This window comes from Adiantum capillus-veneris, chromosome 6 (assembly GCF_014529385.1).
Source record: "Adiantum capillus-veneris isolate H3 chromosome 6, ASM1452938v2, whole genome shotgun sequence".
Taxonomy (NCBI): Eukaryota; Viridiplantae; Streptophyta; class Polypodiopsida; order Polypodiales; family Pteridaceae; genus Adiantum; species Adiantum capillus-veneris.
The window spans coordinates 96,550,308-96,576,149 of NC_140936.1; the positions used below are offsets into that span (position 1 = coordinate 96,550,308).

Genomic DNA, 25,842 nt, shown 5'->3' on the forward strand with positions numbered 1-25,842 from the left:
ATCTACATAAAGAACCACAATGAGAAGTACATCACCCTCACACTTTACATACAATGTGCTTTGTGTTGGACTATTACGAAAGCCTTGTTTGACCAAATGAGTGTCAGCCTTCTCATACCAAGCACGAGGAGATTGCTTCAATCCATACAAAGCTTTGTTACATTTGCACACCTTATCCTCTTGTCCTTTCTTAACAAAACCGCGAGGCTGCGTTACATAAACTTCCTCAAATATGTCATTATTCAAGAAAGAAGTAACAATGTATGACGAATGATAATCCCAACCAAAATGAGCTTGCAATGCACATAGAAAATGCTCGGTAGTCATACGACAAGTGGGAGCAAAAGTCTCTTCATAATCTATGCCTTTTTGTTGTGCATAACCCTTTGCAACAAGTCGAGCCTTATAGCGATCAATCTCACCATCTGGCTTGCGTTTCAACTTGTAGATCCATTTGTACCAATGGCTTTTTGCCAAGAGGCAAATCACATAAAGTCCATGTCTCATTTTCTATAAGTGCATCATATTCTGATTGCATGGCAGCCATCCAATTTTTCGAATTATATGCTTCATCAAAAGACAGAGGTTCCTCAACATCATGTAAGCTAGACACAGCCAAAGCATAACAATCGGATGCATAAGATGCATGGCGAGAGCCTGAACAAGTACGACTAGACAAAGGTGCATCCAATTTACTGTCACACAATGTATACACCAGCCATTTTGGCATACCTCTAGCCTGCTCATTTTCAACCCTTTCCTCATCAAGTACATCATGTACTTCCAGTAATAGGATGATCTGTAACATTTTCAAAAACCCCCATAGGGTGTACATTTGCCTCATTAGAATCAACATGGTAACTTCCACCATTGAAACGAGGCAACAAAGTGTCAAAAATGTCCTGTGAGCTGACATTACTGTCTCTATCTAGTACATGACAGCAAGGGCTGAACAGAATCTTCCACAAACACAACATATCGTGAGACCAAGATACGCTTTGTTTGTGGATGATACAACCTGTAACCTTTGCTTTCAACACTATAACCAACAAAAATACATTTGACAGCTTTATCATCCAATTTTTTGCACTATGTTTGTGGCACCAAGCATATGCCAAACAGCCAAAAACACGCATGTGTTCAATAGAAGGCTTTCTATCATGCCATGCTTCATATGGAGTAATAGATAGCAAAGCTTTCGTAGGACACTTGTTTAGTACATAAGTGGCACACATGATGACCTCAAGCCAAAACGAATGCCGCAAAGCTTGACGTTTGACCATACATCGTGCCATTTCTGTAAGTGATCTATTTTTCCTCTCAGCAACACCATTTTGTTGAGGTGTATAAGGCACTGTACATTGGTGTCTTATCCCACGACTAGCCAGAAATGCATTAAATTCATGAGACATATACTCCCCCCCTCGATCGGAATGGAGGGGTTCCCATAGTACATTTCGAGACATTTTCAGCCATAGCCAGAAATTATTTGAAGCACATAAAAACTTTGGACTTCGCTTTAAGCGGAAATACCCATGCATGCCTGGAGTAATCGTCAATGAAAGTCACGAAGTAAAGGTAATTTCTCCGACGGAGTTTGCATGGGCCCACAAACATCACTATGCACAAGCTGCAACCTGCATGTGGCCCTAACTGAACCACCCTCTGGAAACTTAGAACATTGTGTCTTACCCAAAATACAGCCTTCACAAACATGTTTGACAGGTGCTTCAAGAGGTGGCAAAGAAACAACCATATCAGAGTTTTGCAAACGCAGCAAGCTAGCAAAATTCAGATGACCAAAACGTGCATGCCAAAGTTTTGCATCTAAAATAGCCTTTGAATCCACAACTGCATTTGCAAAATTCTGCCCACACTTGTCATACATAGTGAGCTTATATAGCCCACGGCATAAAATGCAAGATGCAACAATTTCATCACCAAAACTAAGATCATGTAATGTACATCTTTCATCCACAAATTTTACTACAAGACCAAGTCTAGAAAGTGCAGATATAGACAAAAGATTCTTCTTGATCCCAGGTACATAAAGTGCATCAACAAGTGTGAAAGAACTGCCATTTGCAGCAGTAAGCATAATCTTTTCAACCCCCTAAACAAGATAAGAGGCATTGTTGGCACAAGTAATTGAATTCTCGTGAGGGACAAACTCAAGAGAGGTGAACAAATCACGATGTGAGGTAATGTGCTTTGTAGCACCACTGTCAAAATACCACACATATGAATCTGTAGCAACTGACTTGCATGCATCATGGACAACAGGATGATAAATACATTCTGCACTAAAAGCCCATTCTGCATCATCACAGTCTCCTTTCACAGAAGACTCAGCAATAGCTGCATTTGTAGTGGATCCACCATTTGCAGTAGAACCACCCTCTTTCTTCTTAGCCTCTTTGGCCTTCAACTTAGGACACTGCTTGATTAAGTGATCATTAGCTTTACAATAATGGCAACACGTCTTCTTTTTGCCCTTATCACCTGAATTTCCATACGAATTTTTGCCAGTAGAAGCATTAGGAACATGTGATTTTCCACTCACATAAGAACCATAAGAAGTGGTTGCATTGCTGTTACCACCCTTCTTTGAGCAGCAATCAAAGCTCGTTCAACTGCATGTTGTCTAGTCCTGTTTTTTCTGGAAAGTGACTCTTGCAACAGCAATGTGCATAATGCATCAAACTCGACAACTTCAGGATTTCCTTGGGTCATAAGTCTCCAAGTACTAGCAAAAGTCTGGTAAGAATATGGCAAGGCATAAACAGTCTGCACAAGGGAACTGTCTGAAATGACTTACCTATAGAAATAAGTTGCTCATTAATATACTTGACACCAGCAAGGAAACTGTCCATATCATCTTCCTCATGCGTAATCTTTGATTCCAACTCTTTACGCATCAATGCAATTTTAGCCTCGTTGCGACTTGCATAAAGACCAACCAAAATATCCCAAGCTTGTTTGGTAGGTTTTGTTGAACAAATGTGGGGAGTAATAGTGCTCTTCACAGACAACGCAATCAATGCATGAGCTTGCGTATCTTTTACACCCCAATGAGCCTGCTCAGTTATAGGCAAAACAACTCTAACAACGGCAATCCTTGCAGCAAGACCTGCAACATCCTCAACATCGTCTACATCCTCAGAACCAAGACATACATCAATGCCCTGCACAATATTCTAAACGCTCTTCGACACAAGAATATGTTGCATCCTATAAGCCCACATAGGGTAATTGTCCCCATCCACTCTGTCCTCAACAGCAAACATCTTGAACACATCTATGTTGTTGTCAACCATGGTAAATATTGCACCTGATGTGAAAACTACTCGAAAAAAGAAGAAAAGAAGCGGGAACAACACGTGCTATATAGCACAAACCATAGAAGAATGTAAGAAGGGACCTGTAATGCAAAAAACAACAGTGATAGAAATTTTTCACAAAATGACAAAATAGCTTGTGTAGTAGTATGTAGTGGAAACGAAGGTCAAAATGAGCCCGAATAAACAATCTGAGCAGACTAAGCTCTTTGCGCTCACACGAATTTTTTTGTTGACCTTCAAACGCTTGCCAAAGCTCACTAAAATCGAAGAAAGTGAGTAGGTGTGTGCTGGAGCTGCTGGTGACTAAGCCCGAGAGGACGCAACCTGCTCTGATACCAATTGTTGGAATTAGGGTTGCAAGAAAACACACACATCTTGGATAAGACAAAGGAAGCTCAAGGCACACAACAGAGAGTGTATTACTTAGTGTGCAATGGAAAGATAGATAGCCCTAGAATGATGGGTGTATATACATTGCACGAGGGAAAAACCTCCTAGTGAGGGGAAAAACGCCTCGATGGTCCTAAGTGTATTCACACACATCATTACCACATGTATATGGTAATAGAGCTATGTAACACCAGAATTTTGAGCCACTACCACTATTGGCAGTACTATGCAGGTGTAGGCAATTTCATCCTTTTATGTATGTTTCTTGACAAATCATTTTTTTGCAAAATAGGTGAATGTTTTACTATCTTGTGGGTTGTACTATATAGTGCAACTTGGTTTTTGCAGCTTTCCTCTATATAGTTAACTTTTGAGTCAGTTACAATCACTGCCATAGCTGACAACAATGATGTTTTTTGCATGCTGTGTCTCGAGGACAAACTAGACGGGGACAACTACCTATTTTGGGCATATATGATGAATCATGTCCTTGTTGAAAAGGGCATTTCAACATTGTGCATGGTTATAATGTAAGACCGGGTTTTATGGCTACAAGTTCTATGGATAACGATGTAGGTTCTAAAAAGATCCGCTACTTGATATGTTTTGCCTACTTCGATGCCAAGTATGACGTACAATGTGTTGAGCTTGATATCTTAGCACTCCCCCTCAAGCTCTCTTGTACTCCAAGCATAGCTCAAAATCGCCTCAGCTACTCTGCTCACAGGGCCTCGGTGAAGATATTTGCAACATATGTATCTGTCCTCACATAAGGTTAATGTCGTCAATGACTGTAATGGAATTTGATAAATACTTAATTATTATAGCTGATCGGTGGCAAAAGCATAATGAATTATGGATCATGCAAAAGGATAGCAAGTTTATGGGTATTTTATTATTAAAGATCTCTTTTATGAGCAATGGTCAATTTATGTCCAAGAGGATAGTTTGCAATTATTTTGAGCATTGAAGAAATCTATAAATAAATATGTGCAAGAGAACAATACTCACTCTTGCACTCCTCTTGCATGAGGAGAGATTGCACCTAATGATCTGTGTCCTTCTCTTCTCTCATCTCTTTTCTCACCCCTCCTCTCTCTGTGCCTATGTAGCACTTTGCTATAGGAGGTGCACTTGCACGTGCTCTTCTCCTCTCTCTCTCTCTCTCTCTCTCTCTATGTGTGTGTGTGTGTGTGTGATTGTGCATAGCTTTGATTATGTGCATGTCATTCATCAAGTATGAAAATTCAATGTCTTTATTGCTTGTTGCATGTTATTTGTGTGTCCTTGTGCTTTTGCCTCTTGCAGTGGTATGAGAGCGCATCTTACATTCCGATTCAATATATCGTGGCTACAGAAAAAAAATTCTTCTAAGTTTTTCAATTAATTATTGAAGTAGATGCACAAATGCATCAATAGTGTAAGAAAGGCTTTGTGTTGTTGTGATGCATAAGAGGGATAAGAAACACTTTGTACTTTAAACTAATCTACATGAATAACTTGCGTTGTAAGTTTTGGGAAGAGGAAGGAATTTGTTAGTAGATTTTGCCTGGTTGGAGCAAAAATGAGTACCTTAAGAGTAATTTCTTCTAAAGAGATGGCTCCTTCACAAAGAGTATTAATGTTAGCTTGTAAGATTATGTAAAAGAATAGTCAAGTGTGACCAGATACAAGTTATGTAGGATATCTTAGGAGAAAATGAAGAGAATTTTGATGTGGTAGGAAGAATCCCAAAGGACTTCCAAGATCTATTTGACAGATCTTGATTTCAACTGGCTACTTAGTAGGTAATCCCAATCAATGTGCTCAACAAGTACTCATGGATTGATATTTGCTAGATTTCTACTAACTTACCACACTTAGGTGATTTGTTGCCATGGAAAACAAGCCCAAGAGATGACAAAGGTCTCTCTGGTGAGTCCTTCAAATGCACGGTAGTAGGAAAACAATCCCAAGAGACTCTTGCTAGAATCCTTTAGCAAAATTTTCTCTATAAAATTTCCAAGCGATCTGGAGCAATGGGAAATGACCTGAGTAGACATTGCATATTTTTGTATTAAATCCCAAAAAGTGTGTTAATTACATCTTGGAGCAACACTAGTTGATGAACCGCTACAAGCTACACACGAATCTGTACTAGTGAAGCTAACCATGTGAGATGGATTCGATAGACTGGCAGGGTTGGTTGAAGCAGAAATGACACCAAAGTGAGCATCACCTTTGTGATCCGACAACATCATGTTGCGCATCCAGCAGCATGGGTCACCAATGTTGGTATCCACCCTTACATGATGTTAACGTCAGCAAAATTGTCGTCATCATATGTCGTGAAGGTTTTCTCGACTGCTAGTTGTCACAACACCCTGATATGCCCCCTCACACCGTTGTTGCACCATCATCAACACCACTAGAAGTGATATTGGCTAAGGTCCATCGTCACTAATCACCCTTGAATCGCATGAAAAGGCAACAATAGTACCCGTCCTACTCAGTGACAACCACTTTAGCCCTTCCAACTCCCCAACAAACCCTTGCATCCACCATTCTCAAACGTCATTTCTTGTTTCACCCACTAATTGCCTACCGAGCAACTCACTTGCTCTCTCTCACTCGTTTGGTATTTAAATGCACACACATACAAACATAGGAACAAACTCTCTCTCTCTCTCTCTCTCTCTCTCTCTCTCTCTCTCTCTCTCTCTCTCTCTCACACACACACACACACACACACACACACACACACACACACTTGTATACTGTTCATTAGTGATATCTATTCAAAGAAACTTCCAAAAAGAAAAACAAAACAACCCCCCCCCCTTTTTTGTAGGGGCTCTTTCTGCCTGGACCATACTAGGTCTAAAGCTTAATTTTTTATTTGACCGCTACTACCGGGGGCCAAGCCCTCTATTGAATGATGATGATCTGTCGAGCGTGATCAATGTCTACTACTCTCAAGGAGTAGTGTAGGCGGCCTTCCTTCCTCCCTCCTGAATGTCGATCCCCATTGAAAGCCTTGGGCATGCTGCTCGATGTTGTATCTCATACTCATGGTGGAGCATGGCCTTCTTCTCTCGATACCGTGACACTGCACACGGGCAAGACTTGCCTCCTCCTGCTATAAAAACATGTGAGGGCGCATCTCTGCCCCTCACTTAGCTATTGTGGGTGTGTTGAGTTATTTTTGTGAAAAAACCTCCTGTCTGCTTTCTACTACCAAGGAGAATGGAGCTCTCCTCGGAGGTGACTCAGGTGTTCAATCCTAGCTCAGCTGAGTTTACTATTTTATTGCACCATTTTTGCTCATACTAAAGGTTTTAAAGAAGGTAGTCCTACCTTTTTCTTGATAAAAGCATGCATACTACGTAGGTTGTTTGGCTATGGTATTCTTGCAAAAATTGTGCAAATGGTAATTTTTTCAAAGGACTTGACATGGTAAAACTAGGAATGGAGCATCCCTGCCTTGTATAAAAACTGCCCTGGACCTCGGACTGGTTAGGTCACTTCTGTGGCGTACTGTAGGCTCTGTCGAGTCTTGTAAATGGTTGCAGGTTGAGAAACTTATAAGCTTGACTGGCTTTTTTTCTGATGAAAGCCTAGACATTAAGGCTGGCCATGGGTCTCTTATGCATAAAAAATGTTCATCCATGATTGTCTGCATTAAAAAATGGGGGTGGCCTCCAAGGGCGCAGAAAATTGACCGCTGCAGAACTTCACCTCCACATAAAACGTTTTGTATGTATGGCAGTATGTGTATGTGGGTATATGGTGGTGAGTATGATGGGTGGCTTGATGGCCGTTCAGGCTACAGTTGGACATGTATTAAAACGCGGGTTGTTACTGTGTCACCGACTGCATAAATAGTGGCTACAAGGGGAGATGGCCAATGGGCCACTTGGCTCTGATTCTGGCGAAAATGAACAGTTGGTTCACAGTGATGTGGTTACTGGTTTTTTCTAAAAAGCTAAAGGTATCTAATTATTTGACAGGTTTCGAAAAATAGTGGGTTCTTTTTTTGTGATTAACTGGTTGCTTATCATAATTGGGAGCCCATATTAGGCCGAACACTACATATTGTGATAACCTGGCATTTTGTGAAGGTAAGTATACAGTAGATCATTCTTTTGGCTTTGGGAATAAGGCTATGGTTGGTATGGCCAGACACTACTGTTCTTGATAATCGACAATGACTTTTTGATAAGAAGGTAAGTATATAGCCGAGGATGTTTTGGCTTGGGTATAGCTTCCAAACTTTTGGCAAAAAAATGACGAGGTTTCAAAAAAAAGGGGGGGAGTCTTGCTACTCTCTTAACTAATTACATTGTTGTCTTATTGGTAAAAAAAAACGAGGTAATCACCACCATCATCCATAACCTCTGGTTGACAAAAAGATGTCGGATTTCACATCTCTTTACCTAAAAAAGTACCTTTGGTACCATGGGTTCTACTGATTGTAAAGGTAAGTATATGGTTGCTTCTTTATGCATAGCCACTGAGCGGTGGCTCTTGGTTTTACTTTTGATGGACTTCACCATAGTCTATAAAGTAATAAAAAATTGCTAACATACCAAATGAATAAACTAACTTGTCTAAAGTAATTAAAACCTATAAGATGGACATGGATAACAACTGATATAGTCCATTGATACCTGTAAAACACATCCAAGGCTAACAGAATTGTTGTCTTGTTTGGATGGATGCAGGTAAGGACTCTATCTTATCTTGGGTGGCTTTCTTTTCTTTGGCAAGCAACCTTTCTGTAATGAATTACTCACTGAGGAACGGGGAAGTTCTTATACTTCTAGTCTTACTGAAAGAGGATCTCTTTCTTACAATCATTGTACCTAAATAATTCTAATACTGAGTTATTTTTGTACATATCAGTTCTTTTTTTCTTGGCCAGCTGTCTTTTGAATGTGAAAATTCAATTATGTCTTATTAGTTAAGATTTAAACATCTACACACACACACACACACACACACACAACAACAACAACAACAACAACAACAACAACAACCTACATGCCCTTCAGAGTTTGCAACTGGTTGTGCCTCCACTACTCCATGCAATGGGAGAGGCAACCATATCCATGAGGGGTGTAGGAAAACTTTTTTATCTTTTATTTAAAAGCAATGGAAAAAAGAAACCTACCACACTTAGACTACCTAGATTCGCTCTTTTCTCTAGAGCTCCCCCTCACCATCCTCTCAACTTGCATCTGCATCTATTGCCTCTCTCTCTATTCCCTCCCACTTCCCTCGTATGCAAGCTGCAATACTTTCCCATCCCCCCCTTCCCCTCCCCTTCATGGATTTCACTGATGTAATCACGAGCACGTGATTACGATAATAACCTGAGTGATCACACATAGATAAGACGTGATTACATTAAGTATTAACATGACTCTCATGGTAACTTGCAAAAACCACTAGAGTCGATAACCCCACCGAGCTTTTTTATTTTCCCGGTGGGCTTAGCTGTATATAGTAAAAACTCTACTATCTTTAGCATTTTGACTAGGAAAATCTTTGGGGAGTGTATCCTAGCGCCCGGTACACTTATTTCTCCTCGTGAATTAAGATAAGCTTACAGATTCACAGGTCCTTTTTTTAGGCCGAACGTTATTCTTAGTATGGTAACCACTTCTAGAAAAATTTAAATTCTTGACCAAAGGCAAAGATACAATGCCAAACAAATTGAATCTTTGAAGAGTCATGCTTATTGCGACGAAGCCACTAGTCCATAAAGGCGCTAAAGTTGGTTTTAAAAGATGATCATATTTAACTAATGAGTTGATAGTCAAGGGTTGGATGCTCTATACTAGTGTACTTATTGGGTATATAAAGATCCTTGAAGTATTACACTTCACACTGTTATAGGTTTTAATTGATGTACATTGTTTGTCACTACACAATATGAGAGCTATAATCCTTAATTATGTGAAAATAGCTTTCATAAGATTTCATAGTCTTGCTATATGATTTGGCTTAGATAGAGAGTTCATTGTATATTGTGAAAGATTGTTGGAGCATGAGATTGAAATCATAGATATTATTGCTTTTGTTTGCATTTTGCAAGTAATTATCATCGTTCCAATGTATAAGTTGATTAGTCTTTGTTGCATGTGAAAATAATTGAGCAAATTTAGAAAACCCTAACCTTTATATAGATATGAACAATGTGAAGTTTTTGAGGTGTCTTCTTGTTTGCAAATTGCAGAGGGTGTAAAACTAGTCCTTATGTTTGTAATTGCAAATGAAAAATTCATAGCTTTGTTGTATGCATAATGTCAAATAGAGAGTGCATTGCAATACGTAAATTTGTTCACAATATATGTGGATTGACAAGAGTGCATTGCAAATCACACAATTTATAAATTTGATTGCTTTCTCAATGCGGATTTTTAATTTTAATATATATTGAAAAGTAGAGTATTATTTTTATAATTGAATATCTCATTTTTATGCCTTTGGCATTAAATTCAAGCAATGAAAAAATGCCGGCACAAGTGGTATGAAGTTAGGAAAGAAAATAAAATCCCCCAACAAACATTGGGAGTTTGCTCACAACATATACGATCAATATATGGAGTGGCAATGTAAATTTTGCTACACTACAAAATCAGGCGAAGCTCCATGTATTAAGGACGATTTTTTGGGTAGCCTTACAAAGAATTGTCGCACATGTGATCATCCTTAGGTGCCTACAATTGCAAAGAATTTGAGAGAAGAGATTCTCAAAAAGGGTGGCAAGAGATAGTGGGTACATAAATTTGTTATGGATGCATGTCAAGAGCAACTAGAGTTAAATACCAAACGTGATAATCCTATGGTGATACCAACCAACACTACTCAACAACATGGGCAAGGAGATCAAGCAGTGTTTCTTTTAAGCACCACAATGAGGGTGGCCTTGGGCAAATGCGTCAAAGATCATTGCATCAGAGATTTTGAATGCAGGTATTAGAAGAAGCACAATATGCACTTGCAAAAGCAAATTTTTTCATTGGGAATGCATTATCATGGTTGATAGCTATCATTGGAAACATGCATGGAAGAAACTCGGTGAGTTCCGTCCTAGATTTTGCCCCCTTTGTATTGTTAAGTATGGAGCCTGATTTACCCTTGTAATTTTCTGTGGTAAAAGCGCACATTTGTAAGGCCCCCATTATGAGGAGAAGCCATCGTGTGTGAAGGAAAATCAATCACCGGAAACCAAAATTTTCACGGACAAGAATCAGAGGCAACTTTAGAGGCCTCGGAGGCGGAGACCCCCGAGACTTTTTTTTCGCCGAAATATTATGGCCGGATGACGGCCGGAAAGTGGTCGGAAATCAACCGATCGGTTGGTCGGTGGTCGGAAGTCAATGGCCGGTGGCTGGTAACCGAATTCAAAAGCGGACTTGTCTTCTGGGCGGATTGGAGGGTCCGATTTGCACTTATTCGCACAAGGGCGGCTACACATGGCTATCTCTCATAAGAGAGGGCAGCCCTTTTGGCCTATAAAAGGAGGCCATTTCTACACACATTTCATAGTGTGAAAGTGATGCAACAAGGTGAGTGTGAGGTGGTGAGAGTGAAGCAAGGCGGGAGCTCTATCAAGGGTTTAATCCCTTTGTAAACTACTTCTTCTTTTGAAGTGCTAAAGCCATTGAGTGGTTGCTTTCCCGTGGACGTAGCCCACATTGGGTGAACCACGTATATCGTGTGTACTCTCTCTCTCTCTCTCTCTCTCTGTCTCTACTCTATAATCTCTTGTGTGTGAAATCTATCTCTCTCCATTAAGTAATCTACTCAAAAGTCTATTTAGCTACGTCTTATTTTCTAACAACTGGTATCAGAGCAAGGTTTGCTCGTAGCTAAATTATCTCAAGGAAAGGATTCCTTGAATTGAGTGGGAGTTATGGCGGAGGAAGGGAAGCTCAAGATTGAGAAGTTCAACGGCAAAAACTACCAACATTGGAAGATGCAGATTGAAGACTATCTCTACCAGAAGCACCTCTATTTGCCACTAAGCGGTCTTGCGAAGAAGCCCGCAACAATGGCAGATGAAGCATGGATTGTCCTTGATCGAAAGGCACTGGGAACAATCCGGTTAAGCTTGGCGTCAATGGTGGCCTTCAATGTGTCGGAGATGAAGACCACGGAGGACTTGATGAAGTCACTTGACGACTTCTACGAGAAACCAATGGCATCCAATAAGGTATTTCTTATGAAGCGCTTGTTCAATCTAAAGATGGCAGAGAATGGTTCAGTTGCAGAACACCTAAATGACTTTAACACAAACATAAGTCAACTTCGATCAGTGAAAATCAATTTCGATGACGAAGCGCGAGCTCTCCTTATACTATCATCTCTACCGGATAGTTGGGACAACCTTGTGATGGCTGTAAGTAATTCTATCTCTGGCACAAATACTCTTAAGTTTGATGATGTTGTGGGTGTTCTCCTAAGCGAAGAAATGCGAAGGAGAAGCACAGGAGAATCATCAAGTGCTGCACTATCAGTGGAAACAAGAGGAAGGCCTAAGGAGAGGTTCAAAAACCAAAAGGGTCGTGATCGCTCAAGGGGGAGCAAGTCACGCACAAAGTCAGTTCTTGAATGTTGGAACTGCGGCAAGAAGGGCCACGTCAAGAAGGATTGCTGGTCCAAGAAGAAGAAGGAGACAGAGTCTCAAGACAACAAGCCAACATCGGAGGCCAATGTGGCAGGTAAAGTATAGCAAGATGCTCTAATTCTCTCATTAGACAATGTGTCTAATTCCTGGATAGTAGATTCCGGGGCTTCATTCCATGCGACACCACACAAGCAACATTTCCAAGACTACACCAAAGGTAATTTTGGGTATGTATACTTGGGAGATGATGAATCTTGTAAGATTGTCGGCAAAGGTACAGTTTTTGTCAAAACTGCTAACGGAAATGAATGGAAGCTTAAAGATGTTAGGCATGTTCCTTCTCTCCGCAAAAATTTGATCTCTACAGGACAATTGGACGATGAAGGTCACAACATTGCATTCGGAAACGAACGGTGGAAGATCTCAAAGGGATCTTTGGTGGTTCCCAAGGGAGAAAAAGTCGGTACACTTTACTTGTGTACTGTTAGCACACAACCTTCAGCTTGTGCAGCAACAACAGAAGTTGACAGTGCGGTGTGGCACTACCGACTTGGGCATATGAGTGCCAAAGGAATGCAAATCCTTCAAACAAAGAAGCTTCTACCAGGTTTGAAAGAAGTGGACTTAGAGTTCTGTGAAGATTGTGTTTATGGTAAACAAAAGAGGGTAAAATTTCAAAAATCAAGAAATGAAAGAAAAAATAAAAAACTTGAGTTTGTTCATTCTGATGTTTGGGGTCTTGCAAGTACACCATCACTTGGTGGCTCATTGTACTATGTAACATTCATAGACGATGCGAGTAGAAAAACATGGGTTTATGTCATGAAGAATAAATCCGATGTATTTTCCATATTTCAAAGGTGGAAAGCCTTTGTGGAAAATGAAACAGGTACCAAGGTTAAATGCCTCAGATCCGACAATGGAGGTGAATATTGCAGCTAAGCTTTTGAAAGCTTTTGTGCTAGCAATGGCATTCGGAGGCAAAGGACAACCCCAAGGACACCTCAACAAAATGGGATTTCGGAAAGGATGAACAGGACAATCATGGAATGAGCACAAAGCATGCGGCTACATGCAGGCCTACTGCTTGAGCTTTGGGCGGAAGCTGTAAGTACGTCTGTGTACTTAATCAATCGGTCACCCTCAACTGCATTGGATGGGGGAGTTCCAGAAGAGGCATGGACAGGTAAACCGGTGAATTATGCATTTCTCAAAGTGTTTGGGTGTGAGGCTTTCATGCACATAGATAGAAGCCTAAGATCAAAGCTAGATGCAAAGTCCAAAAAGTGTTTCTTCATTGGCTATGGAGAAGGAGACTTTGGGTATCTCCTATGGAATCCTGAAGATGGTAAAATCTTAAGGAGTAGGGATGTAATTTTTAACGAACAAAATATGTACAAAGATTACTTGGAAAGAAAACAAACAAAAGAAACAGGTGATGAGTACATGGAGCTTGAGGATGGTGAAGACTCAAGAACTGCAAACGGTGACAATGTGCAACAACGTCAACCAAATGAGGAGTCTCAACCTATTCCCCGAAGATCTACAAGAGAAAGTAGACCTCCAGAAAGGTTTGTTCCTTCCTTCAACCATCTCTTGATCTCAGATTTTGGAGAGCCGGAATCATACGAAGAAGCTATGCAACATGAATCCAAAGAACAATGGACGAAGAGCATGCAAGTGGAGATGGACTCATTACATCGCAACCAAACATGGGAGTTGGTTGAGTTGCCTAAAGGTAAGCGGGCACTTCAAAACAAATGGGTGTACAAGCTGAAGGAAGAAGAAGGTGGGAAGAAAAGGTACAAGTCTAGGCTTGTGGTAAAAGGTTTTTCTCAAAAGAAAGGTATTGACTTCAATGAAATATTTTCTCCTGTTGTAAAAATGAACTCAATTAGGCTTGTCTTAAGCCTTTGTGGCTGCTCATGATCTAAATCTCGAGCAAATGGATGTAAATACGGCATTCCCTCACAGTGACTTAGAGGAGGAAATCTACATGCTTCAACCAAAGGGGTATGAAGTAAAAGGTAAGGAGAAAATGGTTTGCAGATTAAAGAAGAGCTTGTATGGTTTAAAGCAAGCATCAAGACAATGGTACTTGAAGTTTGATCGATGGATGTTGGATCATGGATTCACAAGATGCAACTCGGATCACTGCGTCTACACGAATAATTTGGGAGATGGGAAATTCATCATCCTAATGTTGTATGTTGATGACATGTTGATTGCAAGTGCTAACATGCCGGACATCAAAGACCTAAAAGAGGAGCTGTCCAAATCTTTTTCAATGAAAGATTTAGGTGCTGCAAAGAGGATACTTGGTATGAAAATATCAAGGGACAGGACGAAGAAGACAATAAAGCTATCTCAAGAAGATTACATCAAGAAGGTACTAGAAAGGTTTGCAATGCAAAATGCAAAACCAGTTTCTACACCTTTGGCTGGTCATTTTAAACTAACGAAGGATATGTGTCCAAAGACACAAGAGGAGATAGCCTATATGTCTAAAGTTCCATATGCTGCACCGGTAGGTTCTCTAATGTATGCTATGGTCTGGACAAGGCCAAACATTGCACATGCAGTGGGAGTTGTGAGTAGGTTCATGGACAACCCAGGTAAAGAGCATTGGCAAGCTGTGAAGTGGATACTTAGGTATCTAAAAGGGACAACAACAAATGCTTTGTATTTTGGAGGAACTGATATTTTTCTAGAAGGGTATGCTGATGCAGATATGGCAGGTGACAAAGATACTCGAAGGAGCACTACTGGCTATGTGTTCACGGTTGGAGGCACAGCAGTAAGCTGGGCTTCAAAGCTGCAGAAAGTGGTTTCACTTTCTACCACGGAAGCAGAGTATGTAGCAATGACGGAGGCAAGCAAAGAAATTCTGTGGCTTCACAGATTCTTAGAAGAGCTTGGATTCAAACAAGACAATTGTGTCTTGTACAGTGATAGCCAAAGCGCTATCCATCTTGCAAAGAACTCAGCCTTTCATTCAAGGACAAAGCGCATTGAGGTGAGATATCACTTCATACGCACTCTTTTGGAAGAGGGACAGCTAAAGCTAGGAAAGGTGCATACAAGTGAAAATCCTGCAGACATGTTTACAAAGGTGGTCAACAAGGAGAAGTTGAGCTTTTGCTCATCTTCAATCAGCATTCAAGGATAAGAAGCCAGAATGGAAAGCAGTCACAGGTTTGGTTTGGAGATCCGTCTCGAAGTGGGAGATTGTTAAGTATGGAGCCTGATTTACCCTTGTAATTTTCTGTGGTAAAAGCGCACATTTGTAAGGCCCCCATTATGAGGAGAAGCCATCGTGCGTGAAGAAAAATCAATCACCGGAAACCAAAATTTTCACGGACAAGAATCAGAGGCAACTTTAGAGGCCTCAGGGGCGGAGGCCCCCGAGACTTTTTTTCGCCGGAATATTATGGCCGGACGACGGCCGAAAAGTGGTCGGAAATCAACCGGTCGGTTGGCCGGTGGCCGGTAGTCAATGGCCGATGGCCGGTGGTCGGAAGTCAATGGCCGGTGGCCGGTAACCGAATTCAAAAGCGGACTTGTCTTCTCAAGGGGGGCCACACATGGGCGGATTGGAGGGTCCGATTTGGACTTATTCGCACAAGGGCGACTACACATAGCTGTCTCTCATAAGAGAGGGCAGCCCTTTTGGCCTATAAAAGGAGGCCATTTCTACACACATTTCATAGTGTGAAATTGATGCAACAAGGTGAGTGTGAGGTGGTGAGAGTGAAGCAAGGCGGGAGCTCTATCAAGGGTTTAATCCCTTTGTAAACTACTTCTTCTTTTGAAGTGCTAAAGCCATTGAGTGGTTGCTTTCCCGTGGACGTAGCCCACATTAGGTGAACCACGTATATCGTGTGTACTCTCTCTCTCTCTCTACTCTATAATCTCTTGTGTGTGAAATCTATCTCTCTCCATTAAGTAATCTACTCAAAAGTCTATTTAGCTACGTCTTATTTTCTAACATGTATCACATGAGATGAAATGATCTCTTGGACAAATGTTACATCGAAGTAAAAGAGCGTGTTTTCAAAATAATTCTTGAAAATATATCGCTTTCAGGATGCACAATTGTCAAATGGTCGATTCAATGAGGGAGCTTTTTCCAGATTTTTGCTCAACTAAGCATTTTAAAAAAAGCTCGCTTTGCTCCAACCATGGATTTAATATTTACGTAATTACCAATACATTTGTGTGATCACAAGGTCTTATTGCATTTACATAATCACCCTTAACATGATCACAAACAAGCCGATTAAGAGCCACCTGGAAACCCACAAAAAGCCCGTCGGGCTATGCAGTTCTCCGTGCGGGCCCGCCGAGATTTAATGTTTTCCTTGGGGACCCATCGGGAAACCCCAGATGCCCAGTGAGCCCGCAAAACAATATATATAGGGCACCGACTGGGTGTTATTCCTTGAGACAGAGAGACACATAGATAGAGAGAGAGAGAGAGAGAGAGAGAGAGAGAGAGAGAGAGAGAGAGAGAGAGAGAGAGAGAGAGAGAGAGAGAGAGAGAGAGAGACAGAGAGTTTTTGGGCGGATTGTGCTCCACAGACCTCCATCCCCACCAGCATTTCAAGCAACACCACACCAAAACTCCATACATCACTTTTCCATGTAAGGTGCCTATTGTAATATACTCTAGAGCTGCATAGCCTTGTGTCCCGACAACCATAGTCGTGACATGGATCTCTCCCAACTCCGGACCTTGCCTACTAAACCAAAGTCCGATAATTTTGAGGTGAAGTTCTTGTCCAACAATATATTGGATGTTTTGAAAATCACAAAATATAACCTGAATCCCATTTATTTCTTCATGCAAGTATGCTGATCCTCGAGCAACACCTAGCATGATGTTCAACTAATGATCCCAAGAAATTATAGCTGGTCCCTTTGGGAAAAGATGATACTCCAAGTTTTTGTTGGGCATAAACTCATACACCAACAAGCGTTGCATCCCTCTATTGTTATTTTCTGCTCAATAACCGACAAGCCTCACTACATTGGGATGCTCAACAATGCCAAGAAAGTGTAATTCAAAAAGCCACTCTTTGTGTCCCTATTGTCCGTTTTTGTTCAACTGCTTGATGACAACCTCTTCAATGATGTGCATCCCATTACGATTTTTCTGCTTAAGGTTCACCCTGTACAAGCACCCAAACCCCCCCTTCACCGAGAAGAGTGACCTAGAAAAATTTCTTCTTGCAGTTCACAACTCACTGTATGTGAAGACCGATCGAAGCTCTGGGGGCTTTGGGGCTAGAGGATAGGCCATAATCCCATCATTATCACAATCTGAACTTGTCCCTAATTCAACAGTAGATGGTGAAGCCTCGCTAGCATGATGTGATATATGATTCTCTGAAGAAGGCATTGACATTGGTAAAGAAGATGGCAACAGGAGGGTCGTGCCGATGGAGACTCGATTGATGGACAGGATGCATCAAGTATTGACATAAAGAAAAGTGGGAATTATTGGATTGATTCACATTTTCAGAATGGTACCATGATGGTCAATGTATACTATGGTAGAGAGGTTCTCTCATGAGAGAGCCGGGCACTATTCGGGAAAGATCATTTTTCCGAATATACAAAATTCCTTTCCTTGAATTTGCCAAGAGGAAAGTTTAGAAAATTAGCTTTATTTTTGGGGTTTTTACACTATTTTTTTATTTTTTGGGATGGAATTTCTTCTTTCCCCCTTGCCTTGAATTGGCATTTTTGAAATTGAAAATGGAATGATATTAAGTTGAGACACTGAGGGCGAGCTTTTTGAAATGGGGCCTCTAAACCGAAACCAATGGGCCTACCCTCACAAAATGTTCGTAAAGAGGTACGCACACTACTTGGGGCACCACCTTCTTTTGGGAGTGGAAAAGGAAACCAATCAAAATAACACTTGCACTCACCCACTCAAGCAACACACTTTGAAAACCCCCTTACTCTATATACACTTTGGACACTTGAACACCATCAACGATTATGCAACCCAATGCCGTGCATCAAAATGAAATATGCAATTTGTGGAATAGCATTCACCTTCTCCCCATAAGAATACCCATAATACATCCAAACTCTTCCTCTCTCAAGCACTCATCAAAAAATCATGCGCACAAGACTTGCCTCTCAAACACACAAGAGAATCACTTACATCAAACTAACACACTTTGCATAGAGAGCTCATCTCCATCTATGCAATGCAGTGACACAAATAAAATCACCATGAGAGGTAGCCACATGCATATGTAATGAAGCAAAAGAGAGTTGGAGTGAGAAATTTCTTTAGACCAATTGAATAAGTGTGGAGAAACAAACCAATGGTAAATTGAGAATAGAACACTTACTTGATTTCTCGCACACCTTTTAAGGGGAGGACAGACGCTGGCTAACCATCACGAATTGCAACACTTGAAAGTTTTGAAGATGATTTCATGATCATTAACATAACCATGAGAGAGATCATGATGTATTTACAAGTTATTGAGGTGCTACAAATGATTTATTGGTTTGATGGAGTAAGAGATTGTAGAATGGAAAGAGTGGAGAATAGAGTTGCACTTCCTCCAAAGAGGAGGGTTAGGAGGGAGGATGTGAAAGAGGGAGAGTGAAAGAGGGAGAGTTGGGGTTTTCTCTACTATTGATCAAGAAACAACATGAAGTTGAAAATATAGGTGTGTTTCCTTGAGTCTCTCCAAGGGGGGCTATTTATAGTTGTGTAGGAGTGGGATTATGCTACACTTAATTAGAGTAAGTGATTAGACCTAATTAAGTGTCCTTTGACCACTCATTGAATATTGGACATAAAAGGGACTATTTATTCACCAAAAATATCATTTTAGACCGTGAAGGCTCCATAGGGGTGCATAATGTAGGTGGGCCCCACCATGAGGCCCTACGGGTGGCTCCTATGGGGTATCTCAACTTGTCTGTCTTGGCATTTAGAAAGCATCTTTAGGTTGGTCCCATCACATGCAAGTGACCTTGAACACTCATTGCTCTTCTAGAAGATGAGTAGGGGAAAAATAAGATCTCACCCTCTTGATTTACAGTTCCCTTTTGCTGCGAATCTGACAGATTTACACTATTTTGACCATAACTTTTTACCTGTAGCTCGGAATGACATGCTTCAAAAGGCAAAATTGACCTTCTCAACATGTTTGATATGAATTTGGACTATTCTTCACGCCCATGCACCAAGGAATTCGGTTTGGAAGGTCCACACTAGGCTAGGGAACCTTTTGCTTCCAAGTCTTCTTGTATGGGCCCTTTGCTTGTATGCATGCAAGGGGAATCATGCTTTTTCAAAAGACTATGATGCTTAAACAAATAGAGGAGGGCCCAATATTATTTTCTTGTGAAAAGAATATACAATTGGAGTCTTTTTGAAAGGAGAGAAACTATATGTATATTCTTAACAGATACTGGGCCACCTATGTAGGGGGCATAGAAGACTTGTAGAGAGGGACCATAATCTTTGGTAAAGACAAGTGGAGAGTTGATATCCATGGGAATTTATCTATATGGGGTGGAAGATGGATATATTATTTTTCTACTACTAATTCACAAGAGGTAAGAAAGTTTGGGGGTATATAGTTGGTTATTGTATGCTTATTCTATTTACAAAGCAAAAAAGAAAAGGGTGGTAATATAAATATATGACTAAGGTGACATTTTTGGGAAGAGTATAATGTATGTGTCGCCACAAAGGTTAAACGAAGAGGGGGAATTTACTCTAGATAACTTAATAGCGGAGAAAAATATATACACATATGAGGAAGAGGACGTTGAGTAGGCTGACAAATGTTGCAAAAAGATGGTTACCATTTTATGCCACTCATATTAGCCCTCCCCCAAGCCTAGAGATATTCATATCTTTAAGAGGACGGTGTTGCTTCTTTTTCTTCTTTTTTTTCTCTTTTTTTTGTCATTTTTCCTTTTCCACTTTTTTTTTTTCAATAGGAGGAGTGTCATGCACTCTTTTACTCCATTGGACCTACTTTTCATTACCTCAATCCCATAAATTGGAGATGGGAGGGTTGCCTTGGGTATGTTCAGATTCCAAGGCTGGTTCTTGTTTGCACATCAAAGCTTTAAAAATAGGTGGAGCATTTGCCAAGCCGAAGGGAGCCATGTCAATTTGGAGCTTAGACGATGTAGGCAGATGACTGCCTATCAACGGATTGATACGTTGAAAGTAGGGCTTTAATCTCCATCCATTGACTCTGGTCTTGTGGAGTTTTCCTGATAAATCTACTAATCTGTAACTACCATTCCCAAACTTTGTTTTTATCATGAAAGGTCCCTCCCATCTTTGCAAAAACTTTTTGTCAAGTCGAGTATCAAGTCGGTTATCATAGCGAAGAACCAAAATACCTTCCTTCAATCCTTTTCCCTTGAGCTTCTTGTTGATTTTATCCCTTTGGCTTGTTGCTTTGGTGATGTAGTGATCAATGGACTCTTCTCTATCTAGCTCAAGTCGTTGGAGATCTAAGATCCTTTCATGTAGAACCTCTTTTGGTTTTTTTGCCACTCTTGCAAGAACGCGCAAGCTTGAGAGCTCTACCTCAATGGGGAGAAGTGCTTCCTGTCCATAAACTAGATGAAAAGGGGTGAATTGGGTAGATACCTTGAAAGATGTCCTATACGCCCAAAGAGCAGCCGTCAAATGGCGATCCCAATCATTAGGCCGGTCCACAACATGCTTAGAAATGATCTTACATATCATTCCATTCACTTTTTCCACCAATCCATTGCATTGAGGATAGTAGGGTGTGGAATTCAGGTGTTTCACGTTTAACCTCCTCAAGAGATCATTCAGAAGGTCAGCCCTAAAACCCGAGCCTCGATCTGATAAGATTTCTAGGGGTGTTCCAAACCTACTACAAATATGATCAAAAATAAACTTTGATACCTCTTCAGCTGTGATTCGGGTTGTGCTTGTTGCTTCCGCTCATCGTGTCATGTAGTCAACACCCATGATGATGAAAACCTTCCCTGTAGAAGTACGAGGTAGGGGACCTATTGCATCCACACCCCACTTTTCAAAAGGGCCATAAGATATTATTGGGACTCGAGGCTCATATGTTAGTCGTCTATCCCTAGCAATTTGGCATGGCTTACATGCCTTACACCAATATTGGACATCACGATGTAAGCTCGGCCAAATAAACCCTGCTTGTAAAATCTTCCTACTTGTAATATCTTGAGAAAAGTGACCACCACTGACATCATCATGACATGAAAGAAGAATTTTCTCTATCTCTTGCACACCTGGTACTCTCCTCAAGACCAAATCTTTCCCTTTGTGATATAAATCATCTCCGATCAACTGGTAAGGTGTGGCCTTCTTAACTAGTCTATGTCTTTGCACCTTGTCTAAGTGTTTGGGACACTCACCTGCTTGTAGAAAGAAGATAATGTCTTTTAGCTCCTCTTGACCTTGATATTTGGGTTCTTATAGTTTCACACCTCCTACCGCCATTTGAAGCTTTTCATTTGCGAGTAAGTCTGCTTCCTTGTTATGAGTTCTCACAATGTGTTGTACCTGTGTTGCTTTAAAACCCTTCATCAAAGCTCTTACACTACTAAGCCACTCAAACAATGTACGATTCTTGCACCTCCAAGTCCCTTGGATTTGCCTGACCACTAGCAAAGAATCACCTTTTATAATAAGTCTTTGTATGCCTAATTCTTTGCATTCTTCTAACCCAAGGGTTAGAGCAGCATACTCAGCCTCATTGTTAGAGTGAACACTGGGTAGAGTGATACCTTTTCTAACCATTACCTCCTTTTGTGGGTTCAAAATGATGATTCCCCCTGCTGCTTTGTCTTGTTGGCGTTGATAAGCTCCGTCAAAGCATAAAGTATGGGCATTATCAATCTCCTTTACTTTGAACTGTTTTGAGCCTTCCTCTCTTTGTAGTCGTGATCCTTCCCTTTCTCTCACTTTGTAGGTGAGAATGTCTGCAAGTCCTGCTCTTGTGCTATCTTCTACAAGGAAAGTGTATTCAAATTCTTGGAGTTCAAGCACCCACTTTGCTATTCTAGATGAGAGGCTCATGTGTTGTACTACATATGTTAGATTGTGCTCTAAGGTGAGAAAAACAAATGGCACAGGGAGAAGATACGATCGAAACTTCCTTACCGCAAACAAGATTGCAAAGACCACTTTCTCCATTTCAGTGTATCCCTTCTCGGCCGGAGTCATCACCTTGCTTGCAAAATAGATCGGCCTCATGTATGATGTTTTAGGATCTTTTTGCATCAAAACAACACCAATTGCTTCGAAACCTACACTTGGAGTGACATAGTAGGTCTCCTTTGGATCTGGTGGCATTAGGATTGGGAGAGAGCTAAGAATGCCCTTCACTTCCTCAAAACATTTTGCATGTTCCCTCCCCCATTCAAATGTAGATTGTCTTGCCAACCTATGCAAAGGGGCGATGGCTTCTGCTAGGAGATGGATGAAGCGAGACATGTACCTCACTTTGTGGTTGAAGGTCATTAGCTCCTTAGTTGTTGTTGGTGGAGATAATGACAAAAGGGTCTCTACTTTAGAGGGATCCACTTGAATTCCTTGTGAAGAAACCACATGGCCTAGCAAAACCACCTGAGATTCACCGATATGACACTTCTCTGGGTTGAGTTGTCCCCCAAATTGATGGAGCCTCTTAAGCCCCTCTTCAACCTTTTGGCAATGAAGTGATCTACAACTATAAATACAGAAATCATCCATAAAGACTCTTATGGATTTTCCAAAGAATGGCTGAAATACAAATATTGTGAATCTCATGAAGGTGCTAGGAGCATTGGTGAGCCCAAAAGGCATTACTCTGAATGCAAAACATCCCCAAGGTGTGATGAAGGTGGTTTTTGGTTGGTCCTCTTCTGCTATTCTAATTTGAAAATATCCTGAATACCCATCACACACAGTGTAGCATTCGTGACCTGCTACTTCATTCAAAATTTCATCTTGGAAAGGGAGAGGGAAGTGGTCCCTCTTTGTCGCAGCGTTGAGGGGTTTTTAATCCACGCAGACCCTCCACTTACCATTCTTTTTGGGAGTGACTACAATAGGTGATACCCATTCGGAGTTGGATACTGGATAGATGAAGCCAGCCTTCAAGAGTCGATTCACTTCGTGTAGGAGAGCCTTTTGTTGCACAGATCCTAGTCGCCTTAACTTTTGAGCCACGGGTTTGGTCCCTGGTTTCAATTCAATTCGATGCTCTATTACATCTACACCTCTTATTTGTGAGTAGTCAGTGATAAACAAATTGGGATACCTCCTTAACATATTGATGTAGGACCTCTTCTCCTCACAAGTAAGATCTTTTGCAAGCATCTTCTCAAGTCCTTCTTCAAGGTGGTGGCATCTTTCATCCCCTCGTGTGTGATTGTCTGTTGGCTTTTCTTCTATCGGAACATCTTGAGTGTTGGCATTGAATACAATTCCCATTACCTCCAAAGAAGACTCCTCTTCACTGGTTGATGCACTGGTTGATGCTTCCTCATCACTTGAGTAAGGACTCTCCTCCTCGCTCTCTTCATCTGCCGTGGTTTCATAGTTGATATCTAGTTGCTTTCCTTCTCGCCAATCATACACCACCGGTTGACCCTTCTTAAGAATCAAACGACCACTTCCCCATTTTTGATCTGCATTCACAGCAATGAGCCAAGGCCTCCCTAGGATGATGGGATAGCCCTCCCCCTTAGCTGGCATGACATACATATCCACTCGTGCATCTATGTTACATACAGAGACTTTTACATTTTCAATGATCCCCAAACACTTCACACTTGAGTTTTTGGCTAGCCTAGCTTGACAATTAGAGGACTTTGTAATTTCAAGCCCTAACCCGTTCATTGATTTTTCCGTGATCACACACATTTGAGCTCCACCATCAACATATACATTAGACACCTTTTTACCCCTTATGTAAGCATCCACAATGGGTTCCACATCTTTTTGTAGCTTTGAAGCCACAACCTTAATGGAAAGATTTGCTTTCTTTTTTGGAATTCTTGTACTTACCAACTTTGGCCATTGCCTTCTTACTTTGGCTGATAGGTGTAGAAGTTGAGGCCATGAAATGTTTGGCTTTTGGGTTTGTAAATCCTCCAGGATGTTGTAGGGCTCTAGATCCTTTCCCAATGGGAAGTCGTTGATACCAATTTCCCTTCGCCTTGATCTTTTCTTCCTGCTACTTTCAGCTTCTTCCATCTTTGACTTATTCTTCTTGTCCCTTCTGGCTGAATTTGTTCCTTCACTTCTCATGTCTTCATCCTTATCATGTGCTCTTGTGCGTTTTTCTGTCGGCATAACATCAAAGTTTAGAGTATGCTCATCTATTACCTCTTCTAGCTTGATGATGTTGACTCCTCTTTCTTCCTCCTCATGTGGGACGGGAGGTATATTTGCTGGTGGTGGTGGTGGTCGACGAAGGATTTGTGGGCCTTGAGCTTGTTCTTGCTGCACAGTGAGAGGAGGCGGTCTGGGGGGATATATGTCTCCCGGAAGTCGCCTTGGATGTGGAAAATTGTACATGCCATGACCCATTTCATTGCAATTCCAACATCGCAACTCTTGAGCTTGTCTTCGTTGATTGCGATTCCCTTCTCTTGGTTGTCGTTGTTGAGGTAGGCCTTGTACTAGATTCAGAGTGAGGTTCTCAAGCTGTTGAGTTAGCCTTTGTAAAACCTCTTGTTGAGAGTTATCTCCTATTTGTGAAGATTGTGCAAGAGGGGCCCTAATTGGTGCTTCCATGGTTTGTGAAGACTCCCTCTCACTCACTTCATTCAAACCCCTTGCTCTATGTGCTTGGAAGTGTAGTTTTCTAAACTTGATGATGGCTACCTCACGTGCTTCTTCGAAGGTGGATGGGAATTTTAGCTCTACTTTAGCCTTTAAAAGTGGATACAAGCCAACCATGAATCTCTCTTTTTTTAGAAAGTTAGGTGCACCACCATGATTTTCTAATGTAGCCTCCCACCTACCCCATAGATTGACAAAGGTTGCTTCATAAGAGGGATAGTCTTCAAGTGATACCTGCTTATGTCCAATAAGACATTTCCATAGTCCTTCAAAAGTATCACCTTGCCCTAACTTGGAGAGGAAGCTTGCTCGCAGTCTCTCCCAATTGGACTTGATTTGGGGTTGCAAGGTCTCATACCATGCTTTAGCTTTTGCTTTTAGAACCAACGGGAAGGCTCGTAGCTTTACTTCCTCTTCATCTCTCCCGGATATGAGATGTGCCATCTCCAAGTTGTCAAGAAACTCTTGCGCATCTTCCCCACTTCTTGCATAGAACGTGGGAAAAGAACTTGACATTTTGTTTAGACTTTTTGAAATCTCTTTTTTTAAAAAGAAACTTTTCTCTTACGGGCCGCACAAGATTATTGACACTATAAATCTGATTACATTAAAATGAAGATGTACACATCCATTGTTAATTCGTACTTTATCAT

General features: G+C 41.1%; 1 pseudogene; it reads right to left on the reverse strand.

Annotated features, from left to right (window-relative positions):
* Positions 1-16,325: 16,325 nt before the first annotated feature.
* Positions 16,326-17,749, reverse strand: LOC147455941 (serine/threonine-protein kinase PCRK1 pseudogene; annotated as a pseudogene).
* Positions 17,750-25,842: the final 8,093 nt, after the last annotated feature.